General features: G+C 42.6%; 1 long non-coding RNA gene across 1 annotated transcript; it reads left to right on the plus strand.

The window, feature by feature from the left end:
* Window positions 1-7,058: 7,058 nt before the first annotated feature.
* Window positions 7,059-9,913, plus strand: LOC146381005 (uncharacterized). Its single transcript, XR_014800977.1, has 2 exons — window positions 7,059-7,813; window positions 8,905-9,913. It is a non-coding gene; the product is annotated as an uncharacterized LOC146381005 (long non-coding RNA).
* Window positions 9,914-13,841: the final 3,928 nt, after the last annotated feature.

Consider the following 13,841-nt stretch of genomic DNA (forward strand, 5'->3'; position numbering starts at 1 on the left):
ATCAATTGATTCAACAACAGAGTTGATTGTTAGAGCATGGTTTGCACGTGCCAAATCATCTATTTTTGGAGTGGATTTTTTTTTAAAACTTTTATTATACACACACACACACACACACCCTACCTAGAACTAGACAGGTGGGACTGTCTCTGGCAACTTGAACGGTTGTTTGAATGGGTGGTTTAATTCTCTGAGAATGTTTAGAGGATGACCGATTTGGATTAATTTTATACCCAGAGATGTCGTAGGGTAAATTGTTTTGAGTAGCTGGGGAACTGAGCTCTTTAATTTGGACAGCATTAAAATGTCATCTGCTCTCTACAGCTTCATGCTGGTTTTCAACGACAACTTTATCCTGGGTAAATTTAGAAAGGCCAAGCACTACCCCCTTACTGCTCAGTTCTTACCTGTACTCCACAAAAAAAAAAAAAAAAAAAATATATATATATATATATATATATATATATATATATATATATATCTCTGAAAGATACATTGAATCCGTTTGTTAAAAATACCATTTGTGTCTGGTTTGATGCACTTAAGTTTAAAAATGAAACACGAGCACTATCCTAATTCTCACCTATTTAGGGCAATAAGGCCTTTGACCCTGGTTGGAAAGATTCTGGTTTTAAAATGTGGGCTGCCAGAGGTTTGTGCAAAGTTGCAGACCTATTTGACAAGGACACCCTAATGTGCTTTAATGACTTGACATGGAAATTTGGCATTCCAACCAAACATTTCTTCAATTTTCTACAGATCAGAAGCTTCATTTCAAAAACTCAAAAATCCCTAACACTGCCCACTCTAAACTCATTAAAGGACACAGCAATAAACCATCAGCTGAAGAAGGGTATAATATCCCACCTTTATAACAACCTCAGGGACAGCTCTCAAACGTCCTCAGAAAAAAAAAAGATTTGAATGGTGTCAAGACTTAAAGTGTAGAATAACCACAGCGGAATGTCAAAAAGCCTACTTGAAAGCCCAAACACAATCTATAAACACCCAATTTAAACTAATCCAGTATAAATGGAAAATTAGAACATATATCACCCCAACGTTATTAAACAAATTTGACCCTAACGTTCCGGACATATGTGTTAAATGTGGGGATAAAGGTACACTGATGCATTGCCTATGTGAATGTCCAGAAATCCCAAAATTTTGGACAGAAGTTTTAGATGTATTAGTGCGTATTACAAGTGTTAAGCTGAATCCATGTCCTAAATCCTAGCGATTTTCCCCACTGAGCAAAGTTCACCAAAAACCACAATCATCTGCCTGTTGCAGGCAAAATATAGCATAGCCAATAGATCAATAAATAAATAAATATTTTGGAAAAAAATGCAGAAAAGCTCTTGATTAAAAGAGCATGCTGACATGCGGCGAGTGCTACGCTGTGGGCTCTTGCTGAATGAAGCTAGGACAGCCACTGATGTTTCTTCATTAGTGACAGTTTTCTTGCGTCCACATTTTGGTAAATCCAACACAGAACCAGTTTCACAAAACTTAGCAAGCAGTTTGCTGACTGTAGCATGGGAGATGGGTGGTCTCGTAAGGTGTCTTGCATTGAAATCTGCTGCAATGACCCGGTTACTGCGTTCACCAGATATCAACACAATTTCGATCCGCTCTTCAAGTGTTAACCTCTTCGACATGTCAATGGCTGTGAACAAAGAGAAACTTGTAAATAACTCATGAAAGAATAAAGTTACGTTGAAACCAAGCACACCATTGTTTTTCTTGTGACATTACCAATAAGTTTGATGTGTCACATGGCCCTCTTCCTATTGAAAAAACAAAAGTTGTATCCAAGATGGCCGACTTCTAAACGGCCACCATGGTCACCACCCATCTTGAGGAGTTTGCCCCCTCACATATACTAATGTGCCACAAACAGGACTTTAATATCACCAACCATTCCCATGTTATTACGGTGTATCCATATAAATGGCCCACCCTGTAGTATTACAAGTAGGAGCTCAGTATTCTTCTTCTTTATATTATTTATTGGTGGTTGGCAAACAGCAAAACAGTGCAATACTGCCACCAACTGGTTTGGAATGTGAACCAAAATGTTAACAAAATAAATAAATAAATTTTTACAAAAAAGTTAAAAATTAAAAACCTCCCAAACAAATGATCTGCCATAAAAACCAAATATGGTCTGATAACTTTCCCTTCTCGAGTTCTTATGAAACAAATCAACCAAGCCCAGTTTCACTTTCATATCACCAAGCATATCAGTTCTTCTCTCTGCATCATATTTCTGACAATGCATCAAAACATGTTCTATTGTTTTTTCTTCTCTATTGCAGTCAAACTTTCCTGTGCGGGGTTCGGTATTGCTCAGATTCCAGGCTAAAAAGAATGCATCATTGACTGGGGAGTGATGGGCACCAGGTGAAGTGAATGAATTTAACGAGAGCTGCCAGCATGTTGAGCACCAATATAAGCCATGCATTTGCTGCCAGCTAGTTAATGGACACTGAGTTGATCTCTAAGCAGCTGGCAGCTTGTTGGTACCCACCTGCTGTAGCAGACCCTTTTGAGGCTTAATCATGGTGCTTGTCTTTATTCTGAGGTTGTGCTGTTTGATGCTTGATGTCTCTTTTATAATTGAAGTTTTTTTTCCCCATATATAAAACATGTTATATCTTTAACAGGGTTTCCTGGATTTGCTTCCTCCTTTTTGGCCGAGGTGCTTGCCTGCCTGTTTTAGTTAAAGGGAAGTCTTCCTGTCTAACCTCAAGAGAGTTAGTCTTGGAATTGTCTATCTAGCTGTAGCAGAACTGAACTACCCCCCCCCCCCCCCCTTTTTTTTTTTTTTTTCCTCAGAAAACTGTAATTTTATACTTGACTGAAAAGCTTGGTCTGCTAAACCAAGTAATAGAAGGGTTTTCTTTCAGTGCTACTCGGAGCAAAATTTTCAAGAGCTTTATTGCAACTTGACAAGCTCAGTTTCAGTAAAAACTTATTTCTGCTTTCAGGTCAGTCTAGTGGCACCGGAAGATTGGGCCACCTTGGCTGGGTACCTGGTACTGGAGGGGTTGGTGCTGTCAGATGGTTCCCTGGAACTGGATTGCTTGGGGGTGGTAGCACTGGATCTGTAAGAGTTGATACTGGTGACTGGGCCTCTGGTGCTGGCAGATCTGGTGCTTTAAGTGTTGGCACAACTGGGGTTGGTCGTGACACCTCAGTTACTACAGGGCTTGGTGTTGGCAGCTCTGGTACTAGAAGGGTTGGAGCTGGTGGCTTGACTACTAGTGCTGGATGGGTTGGTGCTGGCAGCATTAGTACTAGTGGGGTTGATGTTGGCAGTTCTGTTACTGCAGGCGTCGGTGCTGGCGGCTCTGGAGGGGTTGGATCTGCTGGCGGCTCTGGAGGGGTTGGATCTGCTGGCGCTGGCGGCTCTGGAAGGGTTGGATCTGCTGGCTTTACTGGATCCTCATTTTTTGCTGGCTTTCCATGGGTAAATGCTCCTGCAGGGGGAGCTCCTTCCTCCTTTGACCCACAGAACTGGATGCCGTCTCAGACCTACCCTGATTTTAATACCTGGTATACCTCTCAAGTGCCACTTGGCATGTTTATGGCTCCACCTGCATTGCCTTCATCCTACATCATCCAGAACGGCAATGGTTACCAGCGAGGAAGAGAAGCCTTTTCTTACTCCAAATACACTGACGATGTCTACAGACCCTTTCCTCTAAGCCCTGTGCTGCCACACAATCCAGAAAGTGTCCCAGTGGCTGATTCTCAAAGGATAAAGGTTTGAGGTAAGGCACAGTTACGAACCAACTAGCTTAAATTTGGAGAAACGTGTGTAGTGACTGTTTGTTCTTGCAGGTCAACTTGATGAGCTGAGCCTGGGCCTCCATGCATCATGTGGTCATTAAATGCACTATAACAACAAAATCTGTTCTCCAGTCTTTTACTGGGCAACCAGTCATTAGGTCAGCTTTAGGTTTTTGTGGACAATGTCAGACACTTTGACGTTTACACATTCAGCATAGCCAGACTCTGCCTTAACTGGCTGAACTTGACACCATCACAGTCGGAGGTGATGGGTTACAACTTTCTTTAAACTGGCTGATATGCATGGACACAAAGGTTGTCTTGTAGGTCACGTGATTCTGTCACATTGGATGAATGGTGATGAAAAGCATAATGAAGTGAAAGGCAACACTATAGCAACTACAACTCAAGACTTAAAATGGTGAGAATAACTCAAATGTACTGAAAATACTCAACCAAGACCCCAGATCCCAAAGTCAAACCATGGACTGACAAAGCTACAGTGTGTAAAAGTTTAACAGATGTCAGCAGCTTGCAGAATTCTATTGAATTACCTCCAGAAACGTATTTGCGTAAGCCTGGCTACAGTGGCTACGATAACTTATTTTCATCTGTCAGAGACAAAACCTTAAATTTCAACTGTAGAAGGCAGTCAGTCCGCTGTTTACCTCAGCTTTCAATGCCAGGTGAGACACAGTTGAACGATTTATCAGCGGGAAAGTGACTTTTAGGACATTGGAGCCTAATGTTAGCTTATAACTGGCTGCTGTTATTTAGCTCTTGCCAGCTTTCCAGAGATGAGAGGGTCACGTGTCTGACCTGGGAGCGTGTTTTTGTGTTAGAGCTCTGACTTAAATGAAGACAACATTTTAATAAGATGCCAGTGGCGTTCTCTTTCCTTGGGTTTTTGGTGAAGGGGATAAAATGTAGGGTATGACGGTGCAGAAGTGAATCTAAATGTACCTTCATGCAAACACCTGTGACTTCTTTCTCCTTCGGTTTGCACATTGCATCTCCGCTCTCTAGCACCACATACGTAAAACGCCATTAGTTGCAAGGCAGATGTCCTTTCCCTCCACTGTATTCAGATATAGTGGCTTCCACAAACTGCCAACCCACTGATATTTATTCTAGATTAATTATATGGGTCAGGTTAATGGAAGACGTAATTAGACACTAATCTGTATATTTGAGTACAGTATCCTTTTTACTAAAAAATTACTGATTTTACATTATAATTTTTGTTATATCATGAAGGCAGAAGAAATGAATCAAATCTACTCTATTTTATTCTAAGCGCTCCGATTTTGAACACATTTTGAAGTGGGAGTTTCCCCTATCGTTGAATTTGTTGGTTTCTTGTCTTCATGTGGTTGTATGTGTTTTATGCAAACACTTGAATACCTCGGAGAAGATGAACACTGTTAACCTTCTCTGGCGATCCGCCTGGCTGTCATTGAAACACCAGCATTGGCACTGAGTGACTTCAGAGAGCGAACGAAAGGAGGCACGAGCACAATCCTGGCCGCTTTCTCCTGGAGATGAAAGAGAGTGTGTGTCACAAAGAGCTCTTAAGTGTGGTTGTCTGTTTCTCTGTGCAACCTTTCACCTCTGCTGCTGCTGTGGCTGCAGCAACATTTCTACATGTGGAACAAAAGCTTCAAACAGGGGAAGCTAGTGCAATACTGAGCACTTTTTCTGTTTATTTAACAAAATGTTATCAAAGAAGGCACTAAGCTGACCAATGAGGTGTGCAAGATAGACTGAGGTGTCGTAGTCACATCTTCATTATGTTAAACATAAGCATAGTGATGTGTGTTTGAGTGCACAGAGCTCTGAATGTAATGTGTACAGAAGCACGTCCATAACTGAAACGTTGAATCAGCATTATGTATATAATAAGGGCCTCAATACAGAACCTTGTGGCACACCATAGGTGAGGGAAGTGGAAGACGACTGTACTTAAAAACTCAGCTTAGATAACAGATTCTGGTTATCATACCTCTTAGATTAAAATATATTACAGATGTAAAGTTATATGCAGACGACAGCGTTTCATCGTGTCATCCTGCTGATTTATGAGCTTGAACTTGGATAAATTTGTGATTTGCTCAGTTGCCTTGATGCTGCTGCTATAAACACTCAAGAGGTTTCACATAGTCCCGAACCTGATGGAGACTCTATATTGATATTGGGAACAGTGGAGCAGTTATGTTTTCACTGACTGAGTGCAGACTAACAACTGTTTAGAGCAATCTGAAGGCAACACAAACATCTCAAAGATCTGTTGCATATTGAAATGGAGTTTGGATTTCTGGCACTTCATCGCCTGGAAGAAGTTTTACTTCTTCAATTATCCAACTCAGGGTGCTTGTTAATTGTACATATTACTATTAAGATATTTCTCTCTGATTTCTGCCAGTGCTGGACCCACCCACTATGCATCATATGCTTTATTTCCAGAAGTTTCTGATTGGAGCAAATTCCAACTTCACAGCCTGTAAATGGCTGATTACTGCAGGGAATAAGTGAGATTTGCGGGCATGCACTGGGCTGAAAATCAAGTTGTTGATGCAGTGGTTGAGCATTACACAGGCTGCAATAATCATGATCATGTGACTGTGCAACATGGTTTCTCTGCTTGTGTTTATTACGTGTCTGCCTCACACATGTAACATTTCAGTCTGGGCTGACTGATGTTCATCGGGTAGAAAGAGCAGCAGTTTTCTAAAAGAGTGAAACATTTCCATAATGGCACAAACAGATTTCTATGTTTGCTGTTAATAACCTGAAAAGTTTGTGGTTAATATGATTTTTGATTTTCAGCTTTTCCTGTTGTACATGTTTCTGAGAGATGGAGCTCCACACTTTCAGCGCCATGCTGGACCCTGGTGTGCCGGGATTGGCTGCTCGGTGTCTGTCAGTAACAGTCAGAACAACAAACGTGGTGAAATCTCTGCAGCGATTTCTTCTCCTCTGAGTTCATGTTTTCAGGATCATTGAGAGAGACTCCAGAGGACACCTGCAAGCTGCCTCGGATCACCCAAACTTCCTTTCTCAGGTCTCTCTGTGACCTTCATCCTTGACTCTGAATGCTAATCAGCTCTGACCTCTCCATCTGGATCCACTCAACATCACAGCGCTCCACCTGTTCCACATCTCCACCCAGGGACATTTTTGGAGGTGACATTGAAGCCAGACTTGAGTTTGGTTGTTGAATTTCTTTTTTTTTTTTTTTTTTTTGACTGTTGATGAAAACACTTATATATAGCGCACGTGAAACGCACACTTCAAATGTTTCGGTCTGTAAAAGAACAAAAAAAACAACCCCGAAACAAAATCACCTCCAGGCTGAAGTGAAATATCTGAACCGAAGCGTGGAAAGTTCACGCGGAGTTCGTTTGCTTCAGTTTCTTTATGTTTTTAATGTGCCAAAGACGTCTGCTCTCCTGTTAACAGGTCACGGGAGAAACAAACACTTCCACTCACTGTTTAACAAACTTTGGAAACAGCAGTTTCATTAACGAGTGATCCGGTTCTCAGGAGCAGACCCAGGCACCATCTGGACACGTCTCCACCCGTCGCAGAGCTAACAGGTAGACAGAAGCACCAGCCGACCCGACGTGTGTGTCCCACTGTGGGAGGGTACCTGCAGAGAGCCACAGACACTCTAGCCTGGCCCGGAACCCCTGCTGCTGCTGCGCACACCTGTCTGTGCCTGTCAGGGTCTCTCAGGTGTCCGTCTGCGTTACCTTTAATGGACCCGTGACCTCCGCCCGGGGATCAGCTGGAGCAGTAATTAAGTTCTGTGTTGGTTTCTTTGACAGAAATCTGAAGGTTTCCCGTTTTTCTTCAAGTTCAGGTGTGTCTGATGCGGATCCACAGCAGCTGCTTTCAGAGAAGAGCTCCTCGGAGTGAGGGGGAGGAGGTGCAGCTCCTCGGAGTGAGGGGGAGGAGGCGCAGATCCTCGCTGCTGCAGAGCGAGCGCACTCACGGAGCCGCACGTTTGATGAAGGTGAGTCTGAACTGAGCTTTCCTGCCTGCAGGTCGTGAAACAGTTTGTTTAGACTTCCTCGCTGTGTGTCGCTCTCGGTCCTGCACAGCTTCAGTCTTCGCCTCACAGAACCTTATAAATAAAACTGCTCAACCAGCTGCTCTCGGTGACCTCCGGCGTTTATAAGAGTTCTTTAAAAAAAACTATAGTTTTAAAATAAAACATCATCAGCGGATTATAGAAAAAGTTTATCGTACCAGACAAAGAAAAATTAACTTACAGGTTTCGTTTCATTTATATATTTTTGTGGGCGCGATAATTAAAAGGATACGTTATAAACTCGTGTTGTTCGTTCTTTTATTTGTTTTTCATTTACATATAAAAGCCATTTAAATATTTTGCATGTACAGAGGCTGAATTCTGAAGAATGTTTTTTCTTCCTTTATTGCCATTTTTGGGTTGTTGTTAATAATCAGCACCATAATAATAAAACGTGGGACACTGAGTCTGCCATGAGACGTAAGCTGAACTTTAACCTCTGTCATAAAAGAAAACGATATGAAATATAGGAGATGTGAACACCTCTGATGGTCCACCAGCAACACGCGATAAATAGATTAGTTATCAATTAATTATCCAGATATTAGGAAGAAAACAGAAGCGCCAAACATGATCACGTGTTCAGTTTTTAAGAGTTTGGTGACGTCACTGAAGCTGTCAGGTGTCTTTCTTTCCTTCAAAGCTCAGGTGCCTCAAAGGCAGTGAAACTCTGCCCTCTGGTGGACACACGTCGCCATCACAGCCTCACTGTTTCCTGTGATGCTGTCAGAGTTTTCACAGGTTTCTGGGAGTCCTGGGCAGTGGCGGTCCTAGCCTGTTTGGCGCCCTGGGCGAACCCTCCCTCAATCATAATTCGTTGTACAATGAGAAAAGGACAAATCAACAGTTGACAATGACTAATTAATATTGTGCTGGAAACAGTCCAAAGGATTCAGTCAGCTACATCAGTGTCTACTGTTTACTATCATAGCCAAGTGGCTTACAAACGTAAACAGACGTTTTCACTATCCCTGCTAATTAATGTTCTCTTGTTGTATCTCTGTTGTGGTCAGTGCTATGAGTGCTTGAGGGTCACAGATGCCAACGGACTCCATAAACTGATCCACAAGGCCAGTAATGTTGTGGGGATGGAGCTGGACTCTGTTAGGGTGGTGTCTGAGAGGCAGATGTTGTCCAAGATAAGGACAATCATGGAGAACACCTCCCACCCACTCCATGACGTACTGACTAGTCACAGGAGCACGCTCAGTGAGAGACTGAGGTCACCAAAGAGCACCACTGAACAACACAGGAAGTAATTCCTGCCCGTGGCCGTCTCCCTGTACAGCTTATCGGGATGAAATATTATTTTACTATGCATAATCATTATTATTACTGTTGCATCACTTATGATTTATCATTATTATCATTTCATTGACACATTTATTGAAACTGTTGATGTTGATTCCAGGTGTTAGCATAAGCACATAATAATCTTTCATTGCAGGTGCAACTGTAATCATGTTATACACATATAAGCTAGGTCAAGTTAATTAATGGTTTGAAGCTACAGCCGGCGCGAGTTCGACTGATCTATGGAGCAGAGTTCAAGTTGAAAGAATTGCCCTACATGTTTACAGTACAATTTACCACATATTGCCTGTGTGCATTCAGCAGCCTGCTGCACTGAAGTTTGCCTGGTAACAGATGACGTAGAGGGGGGTTATGCACTAAGGTTAACAACACAGACACATAGTCTGCCTGAGTAAACTGACTGCAAATGTTGTGTACCTGCATACGTGACAGTTTAGTTCTGATAAGTCCAGAAGAGTGTAATAACAGGATGCATCTGGTAGGCGGTGGACGAACAAAGGAAGTAGCTGTTCTTTTTTAGAATATCTCCTGAGATAGAATTACTGGAACATGCATGTTGTTTTTCATCTGCGGTGACGCGAGTTACTGGTCATCATAAGTATAAATATCACACCCACCTATTGTTCGGGGGAGATCGAGGCTGATGTTTTGCAGAGCCCATCTTCACCACATATATGTGTTTTAATAAAATCATTTGTGTTGACCCACTATGGACTTTCAGTCGTATGTCTCTTCTGAAATTCGAACCACAACAAGCTCCTCCATCGAACACACTGTAAACACTGCAATAGTTACATCCTTTTTACACACACTCTTTTCTGCTCTGGAATATTCTCGTCAATCACCTCTGTTAATCCTTGATATTTATAATTGAGTGATCTGTATATATTAGTGCTATTTCTTACATGTGTAAATACATGTTTGGAGTTTAGTCTGTTACTGTTACTGTTTTTACCATTTTTTCTTGGAGCAACTGTAACCCACATAATTTCCTTAGGGATTAATAAAGTATTCTGATTCTGATTGGTTCAGGATGACCTGCCATTATCCAATCACACATCTGCTTACCTGCATCTTTTGCTCGTTTCTCCTCCTCTTCTATTTTTTCTAAACTGAGCACCTGATGGCTTTGAACTTTTCTTGTCCGTCTTCCATATGTTTTAATTTTGCACTCCAGTATGAGCACTCATCCCCCAACCCGAGGATCACCACAACATAACCTAACAGACCTACACCTTAGTTCACAGATTCACTTTGTCTAAGGTGTATTTCTGGGATTTCGCACAACCCAGGATTCAGATTATGAATACATAATGGGCTTGGATTTACAACATTATGAATGAAATATTGTGTGTGAGACTTTAAATCGTCAAACTGTAAATTTTAAATTGTTATTGATCCCTTTACCCTTCATCCTATTATTATTATTGATCCTAAAGTTATATTTATTTCCTTACTCTTCTTATAGTTATTGTTTGTTTACTTGCACTGCTGTAACTGGAGCCTCGTCGTCTCGTCTCTCTATATACCGGACTGCAGGGGTTGGCAACCCTGGGCACGCGTGCCACCGCTGGCACGCGAAGGGTTAACTGATGGTACGACCATAGCTGGTCATCAGGCATACCGGGCATTTGCTCGGTGGGCCGATGGTGATTATTTGTTTTTATGGGCCGATGATTTTTTTTCTTTTCTTGTAACGGCAGAAACAATCAGAGGTGGTGTATTGGCCAGATGCTGGCCGATGTGTAAAAACAACTCAGTTGTTTGGTGGTGGCTGTGGCGGAGCTTCCACAGAGGCCAGCAGGTGGATGAGGGAAAGGGGAGGCAGGAGGAGCAGAGACCTGAGGCGGTGAACTGAACTTCAGGTAAGAAGTTATGAGCTGCAGTCTATCTGGGTCAGATATAAACCAAGTTTAGTTTATTTTCGTTGTGCTGACTTTTTACAGTCAGTTACAATAACTCGTACTGCGTGCTAGCTAGCATGACGGAGTTTCTATACAGCTGTGGGTGCTATGATGCTACTGATAGTGAACTTTATTTTATTCATAAGATTCGTAGAGTTGCCAACGGCTCCTTGAAAAACGTAATCGTCCCATATTCAGAGAAAATATTACGCGTTTCATTTGAGGAGAAAAGGAACAGTTTGTCCCGGACTTCAGCTGGAATGGAAAAAAGACACAAAGCTGGAGTTATTCTGTGTTTACGCTGCAGCTGCTTCTTCTCTCATTCTCTCCCCTCTCTCTCCTGTTGCTCCTTCAATCATGAAACTGATCAGTGATCAGCTGATCGGCTTTTCTCTCTTGTTTGTTTATCTCCCACTTTGTGCCAGAAAGAGGAAACCAGCGGATGTCGCGCTAAACAACAGCAGCACGTTTAAGCTTGATCAGCTGTTGTTAGAATTTATTTAATATTAATTTCTAGTATCAGCTGATGTTTGCTGGAGCCACAGCTGTAAAGCTGCTGGTGATGATGTCGGTTTGGATATGTAGTGAGAGGGAAACATGAAGGTGATACAAATCATACATATATACCAGGGGCCAGCAACCTTTCACACCCAAAGAGCCATTTGGACCCAGTTTCCACGCAAACGAAAACACTGGGAGCCGCAAATACTTTGTGACTTCTAAAATGAAGATAACACTGTATATATTGTTTTTTACCTTTATGCTTTGTGTGAACAACTAAGGTGTGTTGCTTATGAAATCCATGAAGTGCTACAGAGAAAATTTATTTATGTAATTAACACATTTTGAACTCTTAAAGAAATATAACAAAAGGAAAGCTGAACTAAAATGATCCATGTAGCAAACAAAAACTGTTGTGAGCCGAGCCTTGACCCGACTGGTCAATAAAGAGATGCTGAAAAGCCTGTTGATGGAATCACTTCTCAGTGAATTGAGTCAGCATTTCGATTTGTGCGCGTGTGTGTGTGTGTGTGTGCGCGTGTGTGTGTGTCATTTCTCACTCAATCAACGAGTGCATATGTGTTCATGTGTGTTTCTCTTCATTCTGAGTCAGTGTATGTAGATGTGTGTGTTTGTGTGTGTTTGTGTGTGTTTGTGTGTGTTTGTGTTCATCACTTTCCTGTTCTGGTGTTCTGGGTAAACCACGGCCTGAAGCGTGCCCTGGGGTCCTGCCCTCCTCCTTTTCAGTCTGTTTGCATCCATTGGTGCTGCTGCTCAAAGTTCTGTCCATACTGGTTCTGGCCCCAATTGAGGCAGTCCTTTTCTCCAGTGTCCTGCATCTTCTCCTTGTCCAGCTCCTCCTTAACTTGACCTTTTTGCTTCTGTAGCTCCTTTAGGGCTTGCTCCTGCTGTTGGAGCTTCTCGTCACGTTTGGCGACCTCCTGCTCCAGCAAGCTCCGGCCTGATTTCAAGTCCTGTATCTGGGACTCTAAGCCTGACTGATGGGTTCGATTAGCAGCCAGCTCCTCCTGAGTCATGCTCAGTTTCTGCTCTGATGCCTTGAGCTCTCACTGAGGGCAGAAACCTCAGAGTCTTTTCCGTACACGTCAGATTGAAGTTTATTGATGTTTTCCTTGCTTTGCTCCACGGCCTTCTGCAGCTCTGCTGTCCGGCTCTTCTCAGAGGTCAGCTCCTGGCCGAGCCCCGACACCTGTGCCTTCAGCTTATTTTCTTCTGGTGCTTTTGTCCATTCTGAGGTGCCTCCTGACCTCAGTTACTCCTCCTGTCTCTGGCACGCCCTTTTTGCTGCCCGATCAGCCGTGTTGGTCCGTCACTGTCCTGCACAGTTTTAATGCAGAGTTGTTAAGGTCAGCATTCTTTTGCTCGCCCTCATTTTTCATCCGGGCTTAATGGGCGTCTCGTCACAGCTCTGTCAGCTGAAGCTGTCTGGAAATCTCCCCCGTGTAGTGAAACGGGCCTTGGATTTAACGCTCTCCGTCTCCGCTGCATGAGATCGTTTTCCTGCAGCAGTGTTGACATTTTCAGGTTGTTGTTGTGGGTCCAGCTGCTGTAGCGTTTGGTCAGGGTCACATCAAAGATGGTAGAGGAGCGAGCAAAGATGGTAGAGGGGAGAGCAGGAGTCCAGGTCAGCCTCGGCTTTCAGGGCCGACAAAGCAGCCTGTAATCAAGCATAAAGAGAAAAAACAAAAACAAAACAAAAACAGACGAACAGGAAAATGATGTTGTGTTGGCTGTGTTATTCAGAGAGGGGAGAAACACCGGGCCAGGCCCTGTGTCAGCCTTCTCTCCCCCTTTTTTTGTTTTTTCTCACCATATAATCAACTCATAACCCACCAAGCTGACAGGACAACACAGGTACATGTTAAAATTCTTAAGATCATGTTTAAAAGCCCAAAAAAGAATTTTCTTTCATTCAGTAATCACTTGTATTAATCAATCAGCAGAAAACATGTCACAGTTTGAATCTTCTAACCACTAAATTTGTCGTGTCATCACTGGTTGGTCAGACCAGTGTCTCTTTTTTTTGAAGTTAAGTTGTTGTCCTGCAACCCAGAGAGTTTATTTGTTAGTAGTGGATAAACTTTATCATTCAACAACAGGTGTATGTTAAGTTTCGCTGCTTTAACCTTGCTGGAAAATCTTCACGTGTTCATGAATGTAAGCTGTTTCTTCATTGCGTGTGTGTGCGTTTGTAGGTGGGTTAATTTAAC

Source organism: Perissodus microlepis, chromosome 8 (genome assembly GCF_051167445.1).
Source record: "Perissodus microlepis isolate ML-2025 ecotype Zambia chromosome 8, ASM5116744v1, whole genome shotgun sequence".
Lineage (NCBI taxonomy): Eukaryota > Metazoa > Chordata > Actinopteri > Cichliformes > Cichlidae > Perissodus > Perissodus microlepis.